Source organism: Chiloscyllium punctatum, chromosome 10 (genome assembly GCF_047496795.1).
Source record: "Chiloscyllium punctatum isolate Juve2018m chromosome 10, sChiPun1.3, whole genome shotgun sequence".
Classification (NCBI taxonomy): domain Eukaryota; kingdom Metazoa; phylum Chordata; class Chondrichthyes; order Orectolobiformes; family Hemiscylliidae; genus Chiloscyllium; species Chiloscyllium punctatum.
In genome coordinates, this window is record NC_092748.1 from 22593285 (window position 1) to 22620549 (window position 27265).

A 27265-nucleotide genomic window follows, 5' to 3' on the forward strand; every position below is an offset into this window, starting at 1 on the left:
AGGGAAGAGCAATCATTGAACAATATCCGATTATTAGAGACATACTCACTTGTCTGTCAATGTTCATTGAGCTTTTGCGTGATGTGCTGTCTCTCTGCTGCTAGGATGAAGGAGACATTGCTGTATTTGATGCTGGAGAATGCAGTGGGCCAAAACCTTTGTGGGGGCATCTCTTGGATAAGAATGGTCATAAGATTTAGATTACTAATACAGAAGAGCTAAGAACAATCTCAAGTAGAATTAATTGGAAGAAGGGTAACTTCAGTGGAATGAGAGAGGATCTAGCCAGGGTGAAACGGAGCAAGGAAGCCTTTGACGAGGTTGTGCATGGTAGGTAAGTTAAATCATATGGGATTCGGGGACAGCTTGCCAATGGAAATAAAATTGGCTTGATGGTAAGAGTGGTGGTGTTTGTGTTGCCATAGCCTTGTCAGACCATAGGAGCTGCTGTCTTATTAGAGAGAAGCGACTGGTGGTGATTTAACCTGAGGGCCACCAGATCTTGGGCGAGGGAAGTTGAGAAGGAGAGTTCTTCATGGTAACCTCAAACCAGTGATGGGTGTTGAACCCACGCTGTTGGCATCACACTGCTCTGTAAACCAACAATCTAGCCAACTGAGCTAAACCAATTCTGGAGGGTTGTTTTTGGACTGGAGGCCTGGAGCTAGGCAGACATTAGTGCTAGGTCCACTGATTTTCTTTTTGTCATTTATATAAATGATTTGGTTAGGAGAAATTAGAAGGTCTGGTTAGTAAGTTGGCAGATGACACCAAAATTGGTGGTATAATAGGCAGTGAAGGAGATTATTTATGACAAATTAATCAATTGGGCCAACGGGCAGAGTAGTGGCAAGTGGAGTTTAATTTGGATAATTGAGAGGTCTTGCATTTTGGTAAAATGAACAAGGACAGAATTATACATTTAACGGTAGGGCCTTGGGTAGTATTGTTGAACAGATACCGAGGAGACCGATAGTTTGTTGAAAGTTGCACCACCGGAAGACAGTTGGTTAGGCAGGTGTCTCGCCCGCTTGCCATCATTACTCACACCATTGAGTGTAGGAGTTGTGGACGTCAAATTGAGGTTATACAGGATGTTGATGAGGCCTGTTCTGGAGTACAATGTACAGTTCTGGTCAGCCCTCCTTTAGGAATGATATTACCAAATTGGAAAGGGTTCAGGTAAGATTTACAAGGATGTTATTGGGATTGGAGGGTTTGAAGTTATAAGGAGAGGCTTAGTCTTTTTCCACTGGAGAGTAGGAGTTTGAGGGATGATCTTAGAGGTGTATAAATCATGGGGGGCATTGATAAGATGAATAGCCATTTTGTGAAAGTAGGAGAGTTCAAAACTAGGGGGTGTATTTTTAAGGTGAGAGGAGAAAGATTTGAAAGGGACCTGAGAGGCAACTCTTTTACACACAGTGGTTTGTAAGTAGAATGAACTGCCAGAGCAAGTGGTAGATGCGGGTACAGTTACAAGGCTAAAAAGACATTTGGATAGGTACATAATAGGAAGGGTTTAGAAGGATATGGGCCAAATGCAGGCAAATGGGAATAGTTTATTTTGGGAAATTTGGTCGCATGAACACGTTGGACAGAAAGGTCTGTTTCCATGCTGTATGACTCTGTATGACTCTGACCAGCAAACCTTTATCAGCAGATTGGGAGCTCTTTTTAAAGAGTTCACATTTCAGATGCAGGCTATACATCACAACCCAAAGAAATAGGAAGCAAGCCAAAAGGTAAATTGATGCATGTGAGGTGAGGTTTTCTCAAGATCCAGGGCAAATAATCTGAAGTGTAAAATAAGACTGGAGAAGGAGAATAGAATGGTAATCATTAAAAAGAACTTAAATGTCTAGCACGATATCAGTAGTAAGCAGACAGTAAGAGTTGGTGTGGGTTCCATTAGGGACAGGTTGGGTTATCCATAAAACCATAAGAAATAAGAGCAGGGGTAAGCTATTTGACCCCATTAGCCTGCTCCACCAATCAGTAGGATCACAGATGATCCAACAATCATAGAATCCTTACAGTGTGAATAGAGGCAATTCGGTCCATCGAGTCTGCATTGACTGCCCTCAGATTGTTAATTTTAAATTTTACCACATATGCAAGTTATGTGGTAAAATAGCCAAGATCTTTTTGCGAAAGTGGGAGAGTTCAAAACTAGGGAGTGTATTTTTAAGGTGAGAGGACACCAGAAAAACATTGAGTGGATGAGAAAGAAAATAATCAGAGAGAAACACAGTTCTTCATCAGCTAGTCTTCCAATCCTTAATTCTGCCATAATGCTCTCAAAGTAAACTACCGAATAATGGTCAATCTTTACTCGTTGACTGGACCCGAGATCGATCTTTTTCCTTGGGTTTTAATTCTTTCAGTGTTTCAGATGTACTGTCTTTACAGGGAGAGAGAAGAGAAAACGATTGATGCAACCAACTTGTTTCCTTGCTTCTCTGTCAAATTCACTCCCCTGTGAATCTGTTTTAAACTGCATTCTGATAAATCAGATAGCCTTTTGCTGAGCTTCATTCTGTTGAATGCATAAGAGCTGCAAGTTGGAAAGCCAATGAAAAGACTGCCTCTGGGCAGAGATGTCCTGAAGATGCATGTGGTACTGCTTTATCTGGGGACATTGTCCCAAAAATAACATTGTTTTGTACGTGCCAGTTACGTTAACTGGTTTAGATTAGATTAGATTACCTACAGTGTGGAAACATGCCCTTCAGCCCAACGAGTCCACACCGACCCTCCAAAGAGAAACCCACCCAGACCCATTTCCTTCTGACTAAAGCATCTAACACTATGGGCAATTTAGCATGGCCAATTCACCTGACCTGCACATCTTTGGACTGTAGGAGAAAACCGGAGCATCTGGCGGAAACCCACGGGGAGAATGTGCAAACTCCACACAGACAGTCACCCAAGGCTGGAATTGAACCTGGGACCCTGGTGCTGTGAGGCAGCAGTACTAATCACTGAGCCACCGTGCCGCTACCCAAAGTTTTAAAAAAAAAACTCATTGTTATTTAATCTCCTTTTTGAAGAGGTGTCCGTTTTTGTCATTTCCAGTTCATAATCCGGAAACACTAAATCATAGAACCGTCATAGAATAGAATCCAGACAGTATGGAAACAGGCCCTTTGGTCCAACAAGCCCACACCAACCTCTCGAAGGATAATCCGCCTGGGCCCATTCCCCTACCTGATATTTACCCCTGACTAATGCACTTAACCTACACATCCTGAACACTATGGGCAAATTAGCATGGCCAATTCACCTGACCTGCACATCTTTGGATTGTGGGAGAAAACCAGAGCACCCGGAGGAAAGCCATGCAGACACTGGGAGGATGTGTAAATTCCACACAGTCGAACACCAATTTCTCAAGGAAATTGTGTAGCAACTTGAGAATAAACTTGCAAGATTATTTGATTGAACATAGTGACCAGATCGACTGACTGGTTACTCTCCAGAAAGCCATGGACTAAATGAGCTGAATGACCATGTTTTGTGACATAATGACTGTCTGTATGACTTGTTGATCTTTCAGTTACAGCAGCAAATTGGATCATGTTGATTCTGTTTTTATGCGACCTATGAAGATATCTTTCAAAAGTGAGCATACAACAAATAATCAAATTTCATCAATTGGACAGCTTGCACTCTTGACTTACATTCTCCTCAGTATGTTCTGCAGATCCCTAAATTAGGTAACTGCTGGTTGCGCATTGTCTAGCAGTTTTGAATCATGATAGTGGAGTCAGGAGACCCCAAATTCAATTTATTGGGTAGTGGATGTTGTGATATGGCAATGTGATATGTTATGATAGTGCCTTTTTATAAAACAGATCTTAAGTGTATAAATATCAATTTTTTTTTTCCTGGTTGTTTCATTTGCTTGTTGTCTACATTATCTTTACATATGTGAATTCAACTTTGGATCCTGTGCATAATTCTGATGGGCAAGTTATCTCTCAACTTGCTGTGTTTTATTCATGTAGCATAGCAAAGACTTTTTAAATTTCTCAATATTCATCTTGGGTTTTTGAACAGTTTACTTCTTTATTTGTAAACTCTTTTTGGGATTTTAATCAGAATCATTCAAATATGTGTCAGCATTATTCGATATGTTGTGGTTTGGTCATGTAATTATGTCCTTTTGTTTTATGCTCAGCGGGGTAAGACTTGATCACTGTCAATCAACAATGTAACATAAAGTGTGAATAACTATTGCCACAATTCTGCCATGAAACTGTGTTGCTGTTGAATAGGCGGTGCATGAGAGCGGCTTATGCCCAGTTGTGTTTCAATTTTCTTCCTTATTTAAATTCAGCTTTGAGATGAGTGATTGGAAAATTAATGCTGGCAGGAATGAAATGTGGTACATTGCAGAGTGGGTTTTATTTCCTAATCATGCACCCAGATTGCATACTTCATAGTTGGTGCGAAGTTATGGCAACTGGATATCGTGGGCTTTATTAATGCATCCCAATAAATGTAGCTACTGAAGAAAAGCAGTTACGCAAAGAGTTTAAGAATGCAGGAGCTGTGATTTTAAAAAGCTTTCTGGTTATGAATTGTCAAAGCTTGCTTTGCCAGCTTATATATAAATAAAAACCACAAACCATTATGTAATGGTTCATGCAGAGAATAGGCTATATTCGTTCTGTAAAAACAATGACAGCAGATGCTGGAAACCAGATTCTGGATTAGTGGTGCTGGAAGAGCACAGCAGTTCAGGCAGCACCCAAGTAGCTTCGAAATCGATGTTTCGGGCAAAAGCCCTTCATCTTTTGCCCGAAACGTCGATTTTGAAGCTACTTGGATGCTGCCTGAACTGCTGTGCTCTTCCAGCACCACTAATCCAGAATATATTCGTTCTGTTCCAATGGAACTAAAATGCACATAGCAAATTTCTATATTTACAAAGAATTCATGACACAATGAGTGGACAAGTGGCAGATGCAATTCAATGCAGCCAAGTGCAGTCTGGTTTTGGTAGAAAGAGCGTATACACAACGTAAAGTGAGGAATGCATTTTTGCAGGATGGTGAGGACCAAAGGATCCAGGGTTTACATGTGTTTACATCATGGGAAATCATAGAGATGTACAGCATGGAAACAGATACTTTGGTCCAACTCGTTCATGTCAACCAGATATCCTAAATTAATCTAGTCCCATTTGCCAACACCTGGTCCATATCCCTCTAAATCCTTCCTTTCATATACCCATCCAGATGATAGTTACCCAGCCAGAGTAGGAAGAAAGATTTGAGAGACCAGTTAATAATGCATATAGCATCCTGGCCTTTGTAAGTAAGGACATACTGTATAAAAATAATGAAGATATGCTCAATTTATATAGAATACTAATTTGGCTTCAGTTGAAGTATTATATCCAGTTCTCGGTACCATGCTTCAGGATGGGTGGAAGGCATTAGAGTGAATACAAAAGAGATTCATGAGAATATTTCCGAAGAGAAGCAACTTCTGTTAACCAGATGGATTGCAAATGTTGAGGCTCTTGTTCTTCGTGAAGAGAAGGTTAGGAGAGATTTTCATAGAGGAGCACAAAATCATGAGTAAGGTAGAATAAATGAGGTCTAGACTGTTGTTCTTGGTTGAGGTTTGAGACCATGAGTTACAGATTTAAGTTGACTGGCAAATTGGCAACATGTGTGTTTTTTTAAGAACAACAAGTGATTTAGATTTGGAATTCATTGTTTGAGAGTGTATTGGAAGCAGGTTCAATCAAGGCATTCAAGAGCAAATTAAACTTTTATTTGCAAAGCAATGGGGAGAAGATCAGAGGAGGTCTTCTCAAATTGCTTTGAAGAGCTGGCTCACCCATCAAGGATTGCATCTTTTGTACTGCAACAATTCCGTGATTCTTCAAAACAACATATTTGGCTCAACTAGGGAACAGTTAATTTTAAGAATTGTAAGTTAATGCTGATGATCAAAATAAATGCTCATGCCGCAACCAATATGAAAAATGAGGCATTTGGTGCAAAGCGTGGGCATTGGATTAGTGTTTTATTTGTCAGTTGACATAATTTGCATTTATAAAAATCAGTTTCCTACCTACGTTGACAATGTTAAACTTAAGAATGAATGATTTAAGTTGCTGATTAAGTTGAATGATTTAATGAGTCTGATGAAGGAGTGTAACTTGCTGTTGGAAGTGATACTGACAATCTTGACCTGAAATTTGAGGAATGTTGCAATTGGCATTAAACCAAAAGCATAGGAAAAATGGGCAGCAATGATGAGGGCACCAATAGTGGATGACCTGAACATAGAATTAGGCTGAAAATGTGTTGCTGGAAAAGCACAGCAGGTCAGGCAGCATCCAAGGAGCAGGAGAATCAACGTTTCTGGCATGAGCCCTTCTTCAGGAGCCCTTCTCATAGAATTAGGCTGGCCTTGTGCTGGAGAGGAGTCACCAAGATGCATTTAAACAGGATGTTGAGATTGTCAATAGTCTGGTTGAATGTGAGTCAATGGCAAAAATGTGGTGTTTGTGATAGGAGTTGAAGATAATTAATTTGGTCTTTCCAGTGTGCACCTCAGGTTGAGTTTCACTCAAATCTTTATTGGGAAAACAGTCGAAGAATGCAAGAGCAGGATCAATGGAAATGAATAGAAAAAACTGAGGACATACGTCAGAGTTGACCCTGTATTACTGGGGATTTCTTTATGTTGTACTTCTGATTGTTAATCTCTTAACTCTTAATTAAGCTTTGGTCATTTGGAAATTTTAAACCTCTGTTAGAAGCTTGGTTAGGTTATGGACTGCACTGGAGTATTATTGCCATTTGTTATTTTGGAATATGACATCGACAAAAGTTAGTTTTAACTATGAAATAAATAAGACCTGAAACGACTGATGTCTGAATTATTGGTGCATGAAAAGAAAATCCTCTGGAACCAAGATTTTAATGCTTGAGGCTGTTTGTACTCATCCACTATCTCTGTCTATTTGTCCTTTTGAACATTTTACAGAGCAGAATAATTTATGAAAATGGATTTACAGTTCCTTCACTGAAATTATAATAAAATAGCCAAATGTACTAAATGACCCCAAATGGTGAAATTACCAAGGTTCTATCTTTTGCAACTTCAAGATGAATCTGAAGTCATAAAAATTAAACATAAATTAAAAGTATCCATGGGATACTAGATATGAAAATGACAACGTCACAAGATTGCAAGCATTCATTGTCTCACACCACACAAATGTGGCACCATGTGGAATCTCATTATCTTTGCAATTTGGCCTCCAGAATGGAGGAATTTTCATTATTCGCAGTTAGACTCTGTTCCTCAAGTTACTTAGAATGGTTGCTGCACTCATTGAAGTACCCAGTCTCTCTCTTGTCATCCAAACAGCACACTTCTCCAGAATTTACTTCGTTGGTGTAACTTTGTCCCAAATTTCCTGGGATTGTCCAGAATTTGGCATTCATTTCTGAGTGTGGGAAGGATTATGGAAGGGACCTAAGGTGGAAATTAGGGAGTGAAACTTCTGAATAAAGTATGGAATGAGTCGGGCAGAGGTGTGTGTTAGTACATTGGTGAACAGCTCGTAAAGTGTCAAGAAGGTTGAGGAAGCAGAGTGAAAGACCTCCTCCTTGGGTCTCTGGAATGCTTCTCCCTCCCCTTTTGGTTTTGTTAGTACTTGCTACCCAAGTATTGTAGCAAAGTGTCCCAACTTTCATTTTGTCCAGATTTGGGTACCATTTGTTTAATTTAGCTTGTGAAACTCTTGATATCACAAAAGCCTCGCAGAGTGCTTTATCTGACTCCATTAATGATTTGTTGAACTGTCTGATCAGCTGTTGCAAAGCTGGCATATAATTGTATAATTGCCTCTGCTGTAACCCTGTTTTCAGCTTTCTGTCCTTTGATTCAGTCACACAGTTGTAAACATGCTTTTTTTTAACGTTCCTCAGTTCTTTTGCTATGCCTCCGTGGCTTCTCGGCATTAACTTCATCCTTGTTGCTACTGCTTCCAAAGTAAGGATTGTCACAATGATTATTTTTTTCTTAACCAAACCTTTTCAGATTATCATAATATTTGCAGTGATATCAAATGCATGTAGTTTATATCCTGAAACTTAATGACACTGTAAGTTGCAGACTATCCTGTTCTAAAACTTGAAACATAAGTAATTTGATGAAACCATCAGCATCTTAAAACATTCCTATTCTAAAATGGACTGAAAGTGTGTTTTTGGAAGTTTACCATAAGTTTTAAAACATTCTGAAGTACTGTAGCAACCAAAACTGACTTGTCAGGCAGCCTAACCTCCTGTTCACTAAAATGACAATTTTACTTGTCCATTTGTTTCATGTTGCTGTTTTCTCCTTTATTCTGTCCAACTCTTCCTTCAAGTGTGAGGTGATAAGTATCATGATGGGGAGATAAACTTCTGAGGGATGTCGCCTGCATTTTTAGTTGATGTTGCTTTATCAATGTATTCCTCCGCAGGTTCGATCCCTTAATTAATTGTGCTTACCCATTACCTATCTACTGATATGTCCCTTAGTACTCTGGCTGCCTAACCCAATCCTTCTCCCTTGAACTGCTAAAGCACTTCAAAATCATATTAAAATACCCAGGCAGCCTTTTTGGAGAAGACAGAACAGGTATTGAGAGTTTCTCATCTGAATGACCATGTCTGTTTTCTCCGTAGATTCTGCTCATCTTGTTGCAAGTTTCAATATTTAATGTTGCTACTTCAGATGTTCAATATCTTTAGTTTTGTTTATGTTCACTTTGTTTCCCAGGTCTGTGTTTCTATATCTTTCTTTGTCTGCTGTCTGACATTGACCATTAGAATGTGTGCAAATATAAACATCACTAAAACACATTAGATAAAGGGAAGCTTGCTCTTTTTTTAAAAAAATGCAACCCGGTGGCTCAGTGGTTAGCACTGCTGCCTCACAGCACCAGGGTCCCAGGTTCGATTCCAGCCTTGGATGACTGTCTGTGTGGAGTTTACACATTCTCCCTGTGTCTGCGTGGGTTTCCTCCGGGTGCTGCGGTTTCCTCCCACAGTCCAAAGATGTGCAGGTTAGGCGAATTGCCATACTAAATTGCCCATAGTGATAGGTGTATTAGTCAGTAGGAAATGGGTCTGGGTGAGTTACTCTTCGGAGGGTTGGTGTTGATTGGTTAGGCTGAAGGGCCTGTTTCCACACTGTAGGAAATCTAATCTATTCTAATCTGTGTTGTGAAATTCACATTTCTGTTTTTGGTCAATCTGCTTTCCTGATGTTTGCCACAACCGCCCTTTTATTCTTCCCCATATAAATGTTCCTGTATTTTTAAAAATTGTTAATAGCTTGAATAAAGCTGTTGAAGTTTGCCCTCCAGCTTTGATTTATTTTGTAAAAATAACAAAACTGATTTTTTTAACAGAAGGCAATTCATTCTGTCAATTAGTTAGGTTCAATGCTACTGATTATGCACAGAGCAGAATTGCCTTTGGCAACATTAACTAGATTTGGATGGATGTATCAAATTATATAGCAGGCCTTTGAAAGCTGTGGCCATTCAGTAAAGGTTTAACTGAATGTATTGACTCATAAAAACACATTAGTGTGTCAATTTGATCATATTGGTTTGAAGTATGTAATTATTGAACTTCGTTGGACATCAAAGATATGTTCTGAGGAAAAATGGCAGTTGAAAATTATTGCAAAAGGCATTTTGCATGTGTGGGGGAGAAATACATCAGTGCGTGACAGAGAATCATGTCAGTTAAAAAATAAAATTAACACTAACACTCTAATAGACTACTGATTCTCGGTTTCCCAAGGGAATTCAGCAAGCACACTTTGAATTTCAGATTGGAATCTCCATAGAAAATGTTTACTGAATGTTTGTCAATGATTTGAAACGTCAAATGCTGGAAATGTGCCATCAGGACAACAGCATCTTGAAGTTATATAAGGTAAATTATGGTGTGCAAGTTGACAGGACACACGAAACAAAAACTTTGGCCCGCCCTCAAAAGTCACGTTTTTGCATCTGCGAGTCAGCCACCCTTATCAGCAGTGGTATTTTGTACTTGTGCGAGTAGTCTGCCTTAACATTTTTTTACTTTACAAATTGATACTTTACTTTGCAGCACCTTATAGCTTGGTACAAAGGTAAAATGAAAGATCAGATGGGCCAATGGACTATGAAAGTGGCAGATGAGCTGCCAGAGGAAGTGGTGGAGTCTGATACAGTTGCAACATTTAAAAGACATTTGGATGGGTATATGAAGAAGAAGGGTTTGGAGGGATATGAGCCGGGTGCTGGCAGGTGAGACTAGATTGGGTTGGGATATCTGGTCGGCATGGATGGGTTGGACCGAAGGGTCTGTTTCTATGCTGTATGTCTCTATTATTCTATGTGATGCAGAGATGTCCAGTTTACGTCATTTGGAAACACCAGCCATCCGCACTTCTTTACTTAGCACATAAGGAGACCCTAATTTTTGGACAGATGGGTTGAGGCTTCAAAGTCCCCACCTACCATCCTTATAGATATTTTAAATCAATCTGTTCAGATGCATTATGATACGCATCTGGCCAGGTGGGAGGTCAACCTGGACCCAGGGGTAGGGGCACTATCACTGTGTCACAAGAGCTTAATGGACTCCTCCAAAGTTGTAATATTATCAAAAGCCCTGTGCTGCTTCAACATGCAAAGAATTATACACAGTTTGACTCCAAACCATGCAATATTTGGACTTATTAGCAAAAACCTGTTGAAAGAAGTAGGTTTTAAGGAGTGCCTTGAAGGAGGAAGCAGATGGAGAGGCATGAGAGTGTAAATGAGGAATCCCAGAGTCATTCTCGGGTGCTGAAGGCGTGGTTGCTACTCCTCGTGATTAACATCAGAGATATGAAAAGATAAAAATTGAAAGAACCCCAAGCCAATTGAGTTTTTTAAGGTTTGGAGGAGGTTTTGCATTTAAGGAAAGGAAGGGCTGCAGAACGATTTGAAAACACAAATAAGAATTTTAATATTGAGGCATAGCTGAATTGAGAGTTATGTAGGTCATTTAGCACTTGGTGTGAACTAAGATACTGACAAAAAGTTTTGGCTATAAGAAATTTGAACAGGAGTAGGCTGTTTGGCCCCTTGAACCTGCACTGTTATTCAATAGGATCCTGACTGATCCAACATTACTTATGCCCATTTTGCTGTGTTTTCCCATAATGCTTGATTTCCCCACTGGTCGTGAATTTATCCGAGTCTGACATACACAAATTGACACAGACACTGCTCCTACAGCTTTATGGCAAGGAATTCTAAAATCTTTCAACCCTCAATACATTTCTCCTTATCTGTCTTAAATTGACACCTCTTTATTATGCCCTTTGGCCTTCAGTGTTCCTGAGGGGAGACATCTTCTCAGTATTTACCCTGCCAAGCCCCTTAAGAGCCCAAATATTTCAATGAGGTCACCACTTGTTATTCTAAAAGGCACTGATGAGGGTTTCTGATGCTAATGAACAAAGGCAGAGTGCAGAAAGTACTCTCAGCCTTGCTTATTTGTATATCTTAATTGTTTGAGAGAGTGCACATGGGTCAATAACAACAAAGGTAGTTTGAATTTTTGTATTATGTAATTATGATAGAACTTCTTGACAGTGTCCAAATGCATTAATTGGTATTTTTTTTCTATTTGTGTATCCATCCAGGTGTGTCTTGAATGCCGCTGTTGTCTGCTTCCACCACCACCTTTGGCAGGCACTCACCACTCTTTGTGAAAATCTTGGCTTGCACATGTCTTCCAAACATCTCCTTGCATTCCCCACCCCCCTGCTGCCCCATTCCAAAAACCAGTACTTGACCTTCCAAAATGCATCACCTCATATGTCTGGATTTAACTTCATCTGGCATTTTCCTGCCATGCCTCCATTGATCTGTATCCTGCTATATCATCTGACAATCCCCCTCACTGAGCGCAATTCTGCCAATCTTTGTATTGTCTGCAAACTTAAAATTAGACTAACCACATTTTCCTCCAAATCATTTATGTAGACCACGAACAGCAGAGGCCACAACAGTGATCCCTGTGGAATACCACGAGTCACAACCCTCCATTCTGAAAAGCAACCTTCCACTGCTCCTCTGTGTCTCCTGTGACTAAGCCAGTTCTATCCATCTTGCCAGCCTACCCCGATACCTTGTGACTGCACCTTTTTGTAGCAGTCTGCCAATGGGGACCTTGTCAAAGGCTTCACTGAAGTCCAGATAGACAGCATCAACCACTTTTCCCTCACAATCAACTTTGTCAACTCCTTAAAAAACTCTATCAAGCTAGTGTGGCATGATCTCCCCTGCGCAAAGCCATGCTGTCTATCGCTAATAGGTCCATTTGCTTTGAAATGCTTATAGATCTTGTACCTGAGAATCTTTTCCAATAATTTCCCTACCACTGACATGAAGCTCAGAGGTCTGTAATGTTAATTGTTAGTTGCATATTGAGTAAATCTGATGAGAACACTGTTAAATAGTCAAAGTTGTGGTTAGTGACAGAGAGTTGGTTTCTTTATCTCTTGGCTTTAATTCAACAATTCCAAACTTTTTTTTCGTGTTTGTGCTTGGAACATCTGTTATTTTCCAATAATCTTAATCATAATTTGGTCATTGAGGAAGCTGGACCTCACTTAAGCCAAACCTTTCTTTCCCAGGTGTTTTCTTAGAATTGATGTTAACATTGAATCTGGTCATGACGTACTGGACAAAATTTTAACTGGGACCACACCCTCGACTTCTGAGGTCTTCTGAGACCTCTTCTGAGATCTCTAGCATGTCCTTCGATAATTTTATAATCCTTGTAATTTCTATTGTGCTGCAGATAAATGCTGTCCTGTAGAAATAATTGATCAACCACACTACAGCTAAAGTAATACCGTTTTAACTACAACTTCAAATTTTATTAGAAAGCTTCTTTAATGCAATACAGACGAAAAAAATGCCTTGTGTATTCATCCAACAAACATCTAATGTCTTGCACAATGGAACTTCATTTTTTCTTTCAGTAAAGTTTACAACTCTTCTGAATTGTCAGAACCAGTCTACTTTAAGGCAACTTCTAGGTTTTTGTCTTACTTGCACGCACCTCTTTTGAGTCCATCACAGTGATTGCTGGAAATATTGATTTGCACAGAAAGGCAGATCTGACTCATTACTCTTCTCTGTCCAGAATACAGTTGGGGCTATTTATTATTTTCTAATATGTACCTGCCATGTTGGAGCGCCTCATTAGGTTTGTGTTGGCTTAGGGTGGTTTTGAAGTATTCCAAAATCATGCTGAGGCTTCAAGGATTAACTTGTGAAAACAAGCTTACAAGATAATCAAATGTTAGTGCAAGATACATAAAGTAGTCAAAAATTATGGTGGGATATTGGCTTTTTGTCAGGCTCCTCCTTAGTATGTTCATTTTTGGGCATCATTGTTGGCCTAGAGGAGTGCTTGTAGGCTTAAATGACAACAGGATGCATAAATTTGGCTTGGAGTCCCTTGATTTAGAAAGTTGAGGTATAATCTAACAGCTCTTTAATGTTGTACAAAGTTAAAAATCACACAACACCAGGTTATAGTCCAACAGGTTTAATTTGAAGCACTAGCTTTCGGAGCGCTGCTCCTTCATCAGGTGGTTGTGGAGTATAAGATCGTAACATACAGAATTTATAGCAGAAGTTTACCGTGTGATGTAACTGAAATTATATATTGAAAAAGACCTGGATTGTTTGTTAAGCCTCTCATCTGTTAGAATGACCACGTTGGTTTCAATTCTTTCATATGTAAATTGCAAAACTTTTTTAAAAAAGTTTCATTCTCAAGTGAACTTTAACAATTGATGTCTGTCAGCCCAGATTATGTATTGAAGGTGTGAGGTCCCCTGTGTGATACTGTCTGTGCCACAATGTCTAGACTAATTCTAATCTAAAAAAATGAATTTACAGAATCTTACATGGATTCATGCAGTTTTTGAGCTAAGTAAAATGTAACTCTCCAAAGTGCAAATTTGTAAAGTGTATGTGCGCATGTGTGTTTGTGTTGGTCGGGAGGTGTTGTGAGTGCCTGTAAGAGAGTAGGTGCATGTGTGTGAGTGAGAGTATAAATGGGTATAAGTCTGTGTGTGTGTGTCTCTGTCTGTCTGTCTGTCTGTGTAGGACTGTCTGTGTTTGTGTATAGTGCAATGGGGTCACCTGCATTGTGACATGAACCCAAGTTCCCGGTTGAGGCCATCCCCCTGCGTACCGAACTTGGCTATCAGACTTTGCTCGGCCACTTTTCATTGCTGTTTATCCCGAAGTCCGCCTTGGAGGATGGTCACCTGAACGTCCGAGGTCGAATGTCCCTGACCTCTGAAGTGTTCTCTGACTGGGAGGGGACACTCCTGTCTGTTGATTGTTGCGTGGTGCCTATTCATCTGTTGCCATAGCCTCTGCTCAGTCTCACCAATATACCATGCCTCAGGTCATCTTTGTCTGCACGTATGAGATAGATAACATTGGCTGAGGTGCATGATGGTATCTATATCCACACTCTGACACGTCTTGCAGCATCTACCATGACAGAGTTGTATGGAGTTGTCCTGAAAGCCTGGCAGTTGCTACGAACAATAATCTGTTTGAGATTTACTGTTTGTTTAAAGGCGTTTAAAGGGTTGTTTAAAGATTGTTTGCTGGTTGTGGAGTCATGGCGAGGTGCTTATCCTCATCGATTATGTGTTGCAGGCTGCGTAGAACATAGCTTGGTTTTTTGGCTTTTGGGAAGTACTGGACAACAAAGGGTACTCTGTCGTTTGCAGCTTGTTTCTGTCTCCTCAGGAGGTTGTTACGGCTCCTCGCTGTGGCACGTTGGAACTGGTGGTCAATGAGTTGAGCATCGTATCTCGTTCCTATGAGGGCATCCTTGAGTATTTTCAGGTGCCCATCACGATCCTCCTCATCTGAGCAGATCCTGTGTATGCGTAGGGCTTGTCCATAGGGAATGGCTGTTTTAGTATATTTCGGGTGGAGGCTGGAGAAGTGTAGCATCGTGAAGTTATCCGTGGGTTTGCGGTAGACTGAGGTGCTGAGGTGCCATCCTTGATAGAGATGCATGTTTCCAAGAATGAGACAGATAGTAGAGAGTAGTCCGTGGTGAGTTGAAACTCGTTGATATCACTGTGTAGTTTTATCAGTGACTCCTCGCCATGGGTCCAGAGGAAGAAAGTGTCGTCAATGTACCTGTAGTATAGTGTTGGTTGGAGGTCCTGCGTAGAGAAGAAGTCTTGTTTGAACCTGTGCATGAAAATGTTGGCATATTGGGGTGGAAATTTGGTCCCCATGGCTGTTCCATGTGTCTGGATGAAGAACTGGTTGTCAAAGGTGAAGACGTTGTGATTGAGGATAAAGCGGTTGAGTTGTAGGACAGTGTTTGGAGATTGGCCGTTGTTGCTGTTGAGTACTGAGGCTGTTGCCGCAATGCCGTCATTGTGAGGGATGCTGGTATAGAGTGCAGGAACGTCCATTGTGACGAGGAATGTTCCCGGTTTGACTGGTTTGTGGGTGCTGAGTTTCTGTAAGAAATCATTAGTGTCGCGACAGAAGCTGGGCATCCCCTGTACAATGAGTTTCAAGATGCCTTCGGCATGGATGCCTCAATGACATAGCCAAAGAGACTCTCACACAGGGTCCCATTGCCTGATACGATGGGACGTCCTAGTGTATTGGCTTTGTTTTATGTTCGGAAGGCAGTAGAAGTTGCCTTTTCAAGAAGTACATGGGATGAGTGCACGTAGGGAACTCTGAAGGACTGGATCCAAAGTCCTGATCAATGTGTTTAGTTCATGCGTGTGCACTTTGGTCAGATTGGCCAGCAGTTGCCTGTAGTGTTCCTGGTTGTTCAGTTGTCGGTACATTTCCTTGCAGTAATCTGTTCTATTCTGAATGATGATGGCTCCTCCTTTATCTGCTGGATTGATGACATTGTTGTGATTGGTTTTGAGAGCATGGATGGTGTTGCATTGTGATCGGGTGATGTTTTGCTCTACCTTGTGAGTGGGGCTGATGAATCTGGCATTTATATATTTCCTGACGGTTTGGGCATACATGTCAAGTCCAGGGCAGCGATCCTCTGGTGGGGTCCACGTTGACTCATTCTTTAGTCGCTCATCTGTGGATCCCTGCGATGACTGTTCCGGTTTGTCAGTGGGTTCATTAGGATTACTGCTGGCATCTTGAAAGAATTCCCGGAGTCTCATTCTCCTCCGTGTCTGCTGCAAGAACCATGGGGTCCAGTTTGGTGGTGGGGGAGAAATTGAGACCCCTGCTAAGGACTTCAATCTCTTCGGGTCGAAGGGTGTGGTCCAGTAAGTTGACAGTTGACTTTCTCGCAGTGATAACGTTATCCACTATGGCGCCAGGGTGGGCTTGGCTACTGCTGGTGATCATGCCAAGTTTCTCCAGTTTCTTCTTGGTGTGCATATACGTCGTATAGTTTTGTTGCCTTGCCTGTTTGGCAATATCACGTAACCACACTGCTGTATCCTGAGTGTAGGCTGAGAGTGTGGACTCCATCTGAATTTCAAGGTTGTGGCACCTGCTGTAGAGTTGGTGCACAAGATGTTTGAGGAGTTTGCGAGAGGTGCGGTGGCAAAGTCTCTCTGCGTAGTCTGTGTTGTAGGTCGACTTGAGTGGGTTCGTGATCCGTAATCCTTTTGGCATCTTTCCTGCTTGCCTGCATTTCTGTAGAAACTTGATGTCCACAATCTTTAATATTGTAGATTCTATAGGGTGGAAGGAGAGAAACACCAGCCTCTGTTGTGAAAATCCAGAGCAAGGATTCAAATTAGAGAATTTAAATGAAAATGAGTACTTTTTGTGCACAGTATGGATTTGAAATTGACCTTGGATGCCTAGCTAATATAAAATTGTGAATTTGTTTAGCTTTGAGGAAAGATAAGCAATGTTTTCTTTCATTGCTAATTTATTTAACTCTTGCAAATACAAGTTTTATATCACATGTTTGAGATGAAAAGAGGTACTTCTGGTAAATGTTTGTTTTGTGGCATGGTTATGACATTTTTATCAAGTTACCAAATGGATAAATTAAATAGAAGAAAATGGTTTGCACTTTGTTACACTTGTGCCAATCCAGGTGTTCCTGGACAATCACACACTTGTGTAAAACAGAATTAGCTGGGGAATCTAAAGCAATTTTGCATGGCAGCAGTAGTAAGGAGTTTAAAATATAAAAATTCAAAAGCAAATTAATTTGAATGGCACAAAACATACCCTCAGATCAGGACTTTGTATTCACCAGTTGAATGGTGGTTCTCTGCTGTTCTAACAGCAGGCATTGAGTTTGATGCTTATTCATAATGAATGTGATGTGAGACAGCTCCAACTGATGCGTTCAGCAGTCACACGCCACCAGTTTGTATAGTACTGTATTGTTTTCTCAAATGGTGCTTTTTTTCTCAAGTTAAATTTGCAGTATAATGGTGTCCTGGTTATGAGGCATTCAGCTGGCTCAAGTGGTGTGTTAATGAGGGTCAACTATGGTATAGTACCCACACTCCAAGAGAGCACGACTTGTATTGCAGATTTTGAACAATGCAAAAAAAAGTGACAGTACAGTGGGTGTGAGCAAATCATTTGAAGTTTAAGCTTACAGCTTAGAATATCTAATTTTAGTATATTCCTGTGACTAGGGTCCATGTTTTCGTAACATCCAAAAGTTCAAAAGAAATGCTTCAAATAAAAACAATTTGCAATTCATGTAAACACTAAACTTTATGCATGCAAGACTCTACTTCTGAAAGAGCCAATTAGTTTATGGCATACAAAAAAACAGACAAAAGGCCCAAGATCAAGGAAAAATTGTTTTTGACAGGAAATTCTTCAAGCTCAATTCAAATTCCAGTTTGCATCTCTGCATTAAAGCGCTATCCATAATCTCTCATAACCTTTATTGTTTTATTACTTCGGTATGTTCATTTTAGACTGCAAGTTGTATGTTAATGAGAATGGAATATAAAAGTAGTGAGGTTTTGAGGAAACTTGAAAATATAAGTCAGTCTACGGCTGGAATATTGTGAATAGTTTTGGGCTCCATACCTAAGGAAAGATGTACTGGCATTGGAGGCAATTCAGAGAAGGTTCACATGTCTGGTCGGTATGGAGGGACTGTCTTATGCCGAGAGGTTGAGTAGATTGGCTCTGAACTCATTGGAACATAGAAGAACAGGATGCAACTTTATTGAAACATGGAAAATGATTTGATGGAGTTGATGTAGAGAGATTGTTTCTTGGTGTGAGAGAGTCTAGGACCTGAGGGCACAATCTCAATAAGGATTCAAATATTTAAAAGAAGAAATGAGGAAGCATTAATTCTTTGAGGTTAGTGAAAATGTGAAATTTTTACTGGAGAGGGCTACCAAGACTGGGTAGTTATGTATATTCTCGGCTGAAAGAGATTTTTAATCAATAAGGGAGACGAGGGTTAAAGAAAAAGGCATGAAAGTGAAATTGAGGATTATATGATCAGCCATGATTTCATTGATGGAGCAGACTCAATGGACTGAATGAGCTATTTCAGCGTTTACGTCGTATGTGATCTTAGTACAATGTGTTTCTTGGTGAAGATACAACACGAAGTACAGTGTAAGTCAAATCCCGGCTTCATTGTTTGGTGTTGGGAGTCCAGCAGTCATTGTAATTATTAACTGTGGAAATTATGAAACTGGGTCCTCTTGTTACATATAGACCATTACATTACTACTAGCCTCAATGATCTTAAATGATTTTTTTTTCTGTTGAAGGTTCATTAATGACATTATCATTGGGCTCCCCAAGTATACACAGTTGACCATGATTTATAAGTGTGCTTCGGTTCTGGGAACGTTGAATCATTCAGCTTGCCACCCTTTTGTCAATGGTTCTAAATCATTAACAATACCCAGAAGTGTTCCTTTTCAAGCTCCAGATCTAAGTTGCACAGTAACTATTTTGCAAAAGAAAGCTGGGAGCAGGGAGAGAAGGTTTTGGCTCACATGAATGAGTACTTTGGAGAGGAGTCAGCATCAGATTAACATTTCCTTGCCCAGTTTCTTCAAATTTGAGATGATTGACTCGATATTGTAACTCCAATCTTATCTGTAACTCCAATTTGCATTTATGGATTGCCTTTAATTTAGGTGCTTCACTGATCTGTAATAAAAAAACCACAATTAACACCAGTTCAAGAAGTTCATACTAGGGAGCTGACTAAATGTATAGTTTGAGAGGTGTTTTGCGAAGTCCTTAAAAGTAGGCAGGAGAGACCGTGTTTGATAATTAGGGACACTAACTGAAGTTTATCTGATGGTTTATTAAAGTTGCTGTACAGGTTTCTCAGATTATAGCAAAGCAAAGAGTAAAGCAATGAAGTAGGACATATTGGAGCAGAAATTGGCTCATTCAATCAGATCCTGCTCTGCCATTCAATCAGATCATGGCTGATCTGATTGTAATTTTATAATCTGCATTCCTGCCCACTGCTAATAATCTTTCACCACCGTAATAATTTATCTACTTCTGCCTTAAAAATGTACGTAGAGTCTTATCTCCACATTTTTTCAGGAAAGGAATTCCAAAGACTTTCAACCCTCAGAGAAAAGTATTTGCTTCATCTCTGTTTTTAAATGGGTGAGGCTTAATTTTTAAACAGAAGCCCCTAGTTCTAGATTCTCGCATGAGGAAACACCATCTCCACCTCCATCCTTTGAAGACTCCTCTTGATCTTGTAAGTTTCAATCAAATAGGCATCGACTGTCCTAATCTCCAGGCTAGTCTGTCCACTGTTTCCTCGTAAGACCATCCTCTCATTCTTGGTTTTAATCTGGTAAACCTTTTCTAAAATGTCTCCAATGCATTTATATGTTTCCATAAATATATTTCCAATACAGAGGAACCTCAATTTTCCGGTATTTTGTTAACCGAATTTCGGATTATCTGAACAAGATCACGAGGTCCTGATGCTTGGCTAACTATGCTATCCGGCATTCGATTAACTGAACGAAATACTCCCTGCCTGTGTCCTTTGGATAATCGAAGTTCCTCTGTACTCTGCACAGTTTCCCAGATGCATTACCCCTCTACTTTTGTATTCAATTCCCCTCATGATAATCGATAACATTCAGTTGGCTTTCCTCTATCTGCCTATTAGCATTTTGCCAGTCAGGCATTATGACTCCCAGATCCGTCTGCCTCTCAGCTCTGCAATCTCTTACCATTTGGATAATTGCTTTTCTATTCCGGCCAAAATTGGCAATGTCACATTTTCCCACACACATTGCATTAGCAAGATCTTTGCTCATTAATCTATCAGTCTTCTTGTAGCCTCCTAGTTTCCTCTTCGCAATTTACTTTGCGACCTGTATTGGTGTCATCAGCAAATTTGGCAACCATATCTTTATCGCTTTATTGAAGTCATTTAAATTAACTGTAAACGATTGAAAGTCCATCGCCAATCATTGTGACAAAGCATTTGTTACATCTTGCAACCTGAACAAGATCCATTTATGCCTACCTTCTGTTCCCTCTTATCCAAGTAGTCTTCTATCCATACCAATATACTGTCCCTATACCATGAGCTTTCATTTTCTGCAGTAATCTTTGAGATGGCACATTATCAAATTCCTTCCAAAAGTCCAAGTACAATATATGTGTTGGTTCGCCCTTTATCCATAGCGGGCGGCACGGTGGCACAGTGGTTAGCATTGCTGCCTCACAGGCACCAGAAACCCGGGTTCAATTCCCGCCTCAAGCAACTGTCTGTGTAGAGTTTGCACATTCTCCCTGTGTCTGTGTGGGTTTCCTCTGGGTGCTCCGGTTTTCTCCCACAGTCCAAAAATGTGCAGGTTAGGTAAATTGGCTCAAACACTAAGTTGCCTGTAGTGTTAGGTGAAGAGGTAAATGTAGGGTGGGTGGGTTACTCTTCGGAGGGTCAGTGTGGACTTGGTGGGCCAAAGGGCCTGTTTCCACACTGTAAGTAATCTAACCTGAACTGTTGCCTTCTCAAGGAACTCCAGTAGACTGGTCAAACATGATTTCCCTTTCACAAAACCACGTTAACTCTGTCTGATTACCTTGAACTTAGCTAAGTGCCCTGTTTTAATACCTTTAATAACAGCTTCTCACATGTTCCCTATGATGAATAGTGTTAAAAACAAAGAGAAGTATTGATTGACTAGCTGAGAGGCAGTGTTAGTTTGCCCAGGTTTGATGCTGTAAGATGTCATTGGAATATGGAGTCAGTGTTGAGAATTCCTAGTGCAACTTTTTCCATGCTATACATTACTGTGCCACCATCTGTGGTGGATTTGTAGGTAGGACAAACCTGGAGATCAAAATGGTGATGCCTGAAGTATTATCTTGATGATTCCATATATCTATTTCTGACTGTTACCTGTAGGACACCTTTTTCCTAGTTTTGGCTCAAGTCCCCAGATGTTGGTGAGGCAAACTTTGCAAGATTGAAAGGCTGTGTTTGCTGTTGAGTGTCTGGTACCTCAATCTATGCCAGGCTATCCATTTATATTTTCTTATTCCTTGGCATAAACTTTCTAATGTTTGATTGTGATAATGGTGTGGCTGTCAGAGGTTATTTTATTCTTTTGTTTTAAAGAGAGGTTGTAAGGCAAAGGCATCGAGCAGTCTACCAAAACCACTGGAGTAAACAGTTTGGGAGGCCTTGAGTTTTTGTTTAAAGCCTGAATGGGTGTGGCCAGCTCTCTCAAATCAGGATTGGTGGGCTTTGGTTTTTTAGTTACATCAGAAACTGTTGGGTATTCAACAGAGTTGGAAGTTTCAGTAAATGTCTTCTAGCTGCTACACTCTGAATTTTCTCATGTATTTTCCTCCTGAATTGGAGAACTGTATGAAAGAATCTATGTCTGAATTTGCCTTTTTTTCCCAGGATGTTACAATATTGGAACAGTTAAACAATTACTGTATCTACTATTCAGTTAAATTTCCCAGTAGTCAAATTATCTAAATTCCTCTTTCTTTTAGTTATATTTTAACTATAGTGTTTAAGATTAGATTAGATTACTTACAGTGTGGAAACAGGCCCTTCGGCCCAACAAGTCCACACCGCCCCGCCGAAGCGTAACCCACCCATACCCCTACATCTACATTTACCCCTTACCTAACACTATGGGCAATTTAGCATGGCCAATTCACCTGGCCTGCACATCTTTGGACTGTGGGAGGAAACCGGAGCACCCGGAGGAAACCCACGCAGACACGGGGAGAACGTGCAAACTCCACACAGTCAGTCGCCTGAGGCGGGAATTGAACCCGGGTTTCTGGTGCCTGTGAGGCAGCAGTGCTAACCACTGTGCCACCGTGCCGCCCACAAGTAAGTTGTTTTTGCTTAATGTCAAGTAGCTGGACAAGTCACATTGCATCTGGAACATGGCAATTGACATTTGCCTTTAAAATAAGAAAAAGTTAGAGTCTAGGCTATCTTCATGAAGTGTTTTGAGGAGATGTGGTCTGATCAATAATATGATTCACCAGAGAGGTTTGTTAGACTAATTCCGAGGGCAGTTAAGAGTCAGCTGCATTACTGTGGAACTCATTGCTGCAGAAGGCTGTGGAGACCTGGTCATTGAGTAAATTTAAGACAGAAATAAGTAGGTACTGGGAGAAGGCAGAAGAATGTGGTTGAGAAATTGTATCAGCCATGATCGAATGGTTGAGCAGACTTGATGGACTGAATGGTTTAATTCTGCTGCTAATCGTATGATTTTATGGATCTGGCATCATGTGTAAAACAGACCATGTAAGAATGTCTACTTTCTCTCCCTGACTGACATGAGTGAACCAGATGGGTTTTTATAATAGTTGACAGTTGATTCATGGTTGCATTAGGCTTGCTTCTGTTAAAGGTATCAGATTGGAATTTGAGCCCATATCCCCAAAACACCAGCCTTGTTTTCTGAATTACTAGTGCATTGACTAGCAGCAATTGGTGGAAGCTTACGAGCTGTAAAAGTGTTATGTTTTAACTGATTACCTTCATTGCGCACATGATAGTGGAGACCAGAAAGCCTTGGTTGCAGTCCTCTGCAAATTTGTGAAAACGGTGACTTCTAGGACTGTTAAGCAAATGTTTATGGATTGCCATTTGACTGATGAAACAAAAGCAATTCCATTTTGACGCAAAGCATTAATGCGAGCATCTTAGCTATTTTGATTTGGTTTCAAAGCAGAGTCCATGCTAAATTAATCAATGTGGTATGTTTTCTTTAGCTTTTTTAAAATCTCTCTTTGATGTTGTTGCACTTCTGCATTTGTTCTTTATCCTCCTTGCTTTCCTCCTCCTGTCATTTTGCACCTAAAGTTGACTTTGATTTCCTGGTTTCATTATTTAGAAATTTATTTCATTTAATCAAGGCAGTATATCATGGACACAGGATATTCCCATCAACTGGTACACAATTTGAAAGGGGTTAGTTATCTCCATTCTTCACACCCTGTATGTCTGCAAAGTTTTCAGGTATCATTTACTTACGTGGCACTTTCACTTGCTTCTGCAGTCCGTTCAAAGAGAATACTATAGAGGTAGACCTATCCCATCAGTGATGTTGCTTAATTTTAGTCATTTGATGGACAATGGAATTATTTGCTTCAATTCAATGATGAATGGAAGAAAGAAAATAAAATAAAACTTCTGTCATGTGCTGGTAGCCAAGAATTGCAAGCCAAATGGACGTTTTTCAGGCACTAAAACAGTGGTTTCCTAAGTAACTTTGATGTAAAAGATATCGTTATTCTTGTACTTAACAATACTTTACAATGAGAAGCAACTGAACTGTTCATAGGATGTATTCATTTAGTATAATCTTTCTTTGTTAGTGGTTTATAAAGGGTCTCCATTATTTTTCAAAAAAAGGAACATCAGCAAAGCCAGTTTCAGTAAATTTTATGATTTGAAAAACACCACCGAATTGAGGGGACAGTGTGCTTGCAGTGTAAACTAACTAGTGTAGCAATAGAATGAAAAGTGTGCCCCTAAAGAGTGCATTTTTGAGCTTAGTTATTACTTGATCAAAACTTACCTAGTGGTCTCAATATTCCTTGGGTGAAAAAAGCAGACATTTGTGATTGCAGTTTCAATATACTGCCTATTAAGAAGTTTTAATATGCTGCCATCTAAAATGTTCAACATACACAACTTATGGGAGTGCCAGGTCATGCAACAAATACTGTATTTTTAAATATTGTTTTGCACTCTTGATGCTTTTCAAATTGCCAAACCTTCTGGCTAGATTCCATTCCTCCAGCAGTAGGATTGCTACTGTGTGACTCAATAATTCAAATGATTTTTTTTCCAAAATTAAGCACATGAGTGTAAGAGAGAGAACAATAATAGAACTAATGGAACCAACTTGCAAATATATATCTTGCCTGTGTTGTACCCTGTGGAATTGGCATGCATTTAAGTATTAATGGAACGGAGAGACCAATGTTCTGTTCCTATCTTTGATATTCTAATCTTGAGCAAGTAGTTTTTAAATGAATTCTTGAATATGTACATTTTTGGCCTGTTCCATTTGCTGTTATGAAGGCGGGGTGAGTTACTTCCTTGAACTTTTGAATCCATTTTGTGTAGGTAGACCAACAATGCAGTTATGGAGGGAATTCTAGGATTTTTGACTCGCCATCAGCAAAGTAATGGAAATATATTCCAAAGTTAGGATGGTATGTGAAGGTGCCCTTGCAGGTGGTATAGTTCTTATGTATCTGCTGACCTTGTGATATTGATGGTAGTAATTGTGTGTTTGGAAGGTGCTGCCTGAAGAGCTCTGATAGATTTTTGGGCCATTGAGTAAGCATCTCTCTTTGGGAAGGAAATTCGGGAAGAAGGAGATTTGAAAGGTATTTGGTCATACTTAAAGTGGTAAAAATTCAGGTAGGCCACCAAGAGGTAGCCAGTTTGTTACTACCAGATTTTGCCTCTGTCGAAAGTCTTAAGGCAAGTCATAAAGTTCATTTGTTGAAGGTTGGCAATCTGATACCTGGATGTCATTAATGTTGGTCCCTCAAGGCAAGCAGTGTTTATCATTCAAACTTCTGCAAGCATAATGCAAAGCTTGACTCTACAACTTCAGTTGATCAAAATCTGTATAATTTGGTATAATTTTGCTCAACCTTTATTTATAGTTAATTCATGGAATATAGATGTTGCTGGCAAGGACTATATTTATTCCCCACTCCTGATTATACTTGAGATTGTGATGGTCATTTGCCTATTTGAGCTGCTGAAGTCCATGAGATGATCTTCCCAATGTAAAATTCGATCAGATTCTTCAAATTTTTGATGCAACAGTGCATTATCTTCTTCATAAGGGTCCTGATCAGAAAACAACTATCTGATGTGCAGGCAGTTGTAAAATTAAGCACAGAAATTTGTCACTAACTTGATTGAGGTTTTTGAATAAGTGACAAAGAAGATTGAAGGCAGAGCGATGAACGTTGTCTATATGGACTAACCATTTGGATACAAAATTGGCTTGAAGGTAGGAGACAGTGGGCTGTGGTGGAGGGTTATTTTTCACACTGGAGGCCTGTGACCAGCATTGTGCTGCAAGGGTTACTGCTGAGTCCACTGCTTTTTGTCATTTATATAAATGATTTGGATACAAATATAGCAGGTGTAGTTAGTAAGTTTGCAGATGATACCAAAATTGGTGGTGCAGTGGACAGTGAAGAAGATTTCTCAGAGTATAACTGGACCTTGAACAGTTGGGTTGAGGAGTGACAGATGGAGTTTAATTTAGATAAATATCAGCTGTTGCATTTTGGAAAGGCAAATCAGAACAGGCTTTATACACTTAATGGTAAAGTCCTGGGGAGTGTTGGGGTGTAAGTTCATAGTTCCTTGGGAGTGGAGTTGCAGATAGATAAGGGAGTAAAGAAGGTGTCTTTATTGGTGAGTGCATTTAGTATAGGAATTGGGATGTCATATTGTGGCTGTACAGGATATTGGTTAGGTCACATTCGGAGTACAGTATTCAGTTCTGGTCTCCCTGCTTTGGGAAAGATGTTAAATTTGTAAGGGTTCAGAAACTACTTATGAGGGTGTTGCCAGGTTTGAGCTATAGGGAGAGCTGATTGGCTGGAGCCTTTTTCCTTGCAGAGTCAGAGGCTGAGGGGTGTCCTTCTCTGAGTTTATAATATCATGAGGGGCATGTGTTGGGTGAATAGCTGAGGTTATTTCCCTGAGTAGGGGAATCCAAACTGAAGGACGTAGGTGTGAGGTGTGCAAGGAAAGACTTAAAAGGGACCTGACGAATAACATTTAGTGGGTGGTACGGTGGCCCAGTGGTTAGCACTGCTGCCTCACAGCGCCAGAGACCCAGGTTCAATTCCCGACTCAGGCGACTGACTGTGTGGAGTTTGCACATTCTCCCAGTGTCCTCTGGGTGCTCCGGTTTCCTCCCACAGTCCAAAAATGTGCAGGTCAGGTGAATTGGCCATGCTAAATTGCCCGTAGTGTTAGGTGAAAGGGGTAAATGTAGGGGAAGGGTAGGTTGAGCTTCGGCGGGTCAGTGTGGACTTTTTGGGCCGAAGGGCCTGTTTCCACACTGTAAGTAATCTAATCTAATTTTCACACAAATGGTGGTGTGTGTATGGAATGATCTGCCAGAGGAAGTGGTGGAGGCTTGTACAATTGTGCCATTTAAAAGGCATCTGGATGGATACTTGAAAAGGACCATAGAGGGACAGGGGCCAAATGCTGGGTTTAGATTTATTTCGGATATCTGGTCACCATGGGTGAGTTGGACCCAAGGGTTTGACTCCATGCAGAGCAACTCTGACTCTATGATAGATAAAATGAACAAATATTTTGTTTACCTTCACAGTAGAAAATATAAAAAGCATTTCTGTAGTAACTGTGCATTAGGGGGTGGGAAGTAACTTCTTGATATTACAAACCCCAGGGAAATGATAAAAAGTAACCTGATGGAGCTGCAGGCTGTGTCTATGATCCTGACGGTCTTCACTCTAGGGTCTTAAAAGAGATGACTGATAAGGAGTAGATGCATTGATGTTAATTTTCCAAAATTCCCACATTTCCCACGTTTGCACGTTCTCCCCGTGTCTGCGTGGGTTTCCTCCCACACTCCAAAGATGTGCAGGTCAGGTGAATTGGCCATGCTAAATTGCCCGTAGTGTTAGGTAAGGGGTAGATAT

General features: G+C 40.3%; 1 protein-coding gene across 4 annotated transcripts in view; it reads left to right on the top strand.

The window, feature by feature from the left end:
• LOC140481940 (protein FAM117B-like) overlaps positions 1 to 27265 on the top strand; it is a 223704-nt gene that overhangs the window by 97971 nt on the left and 98468 nt on the right. The gene's annotated exons all lie outside the window — the stretch shown is intronic.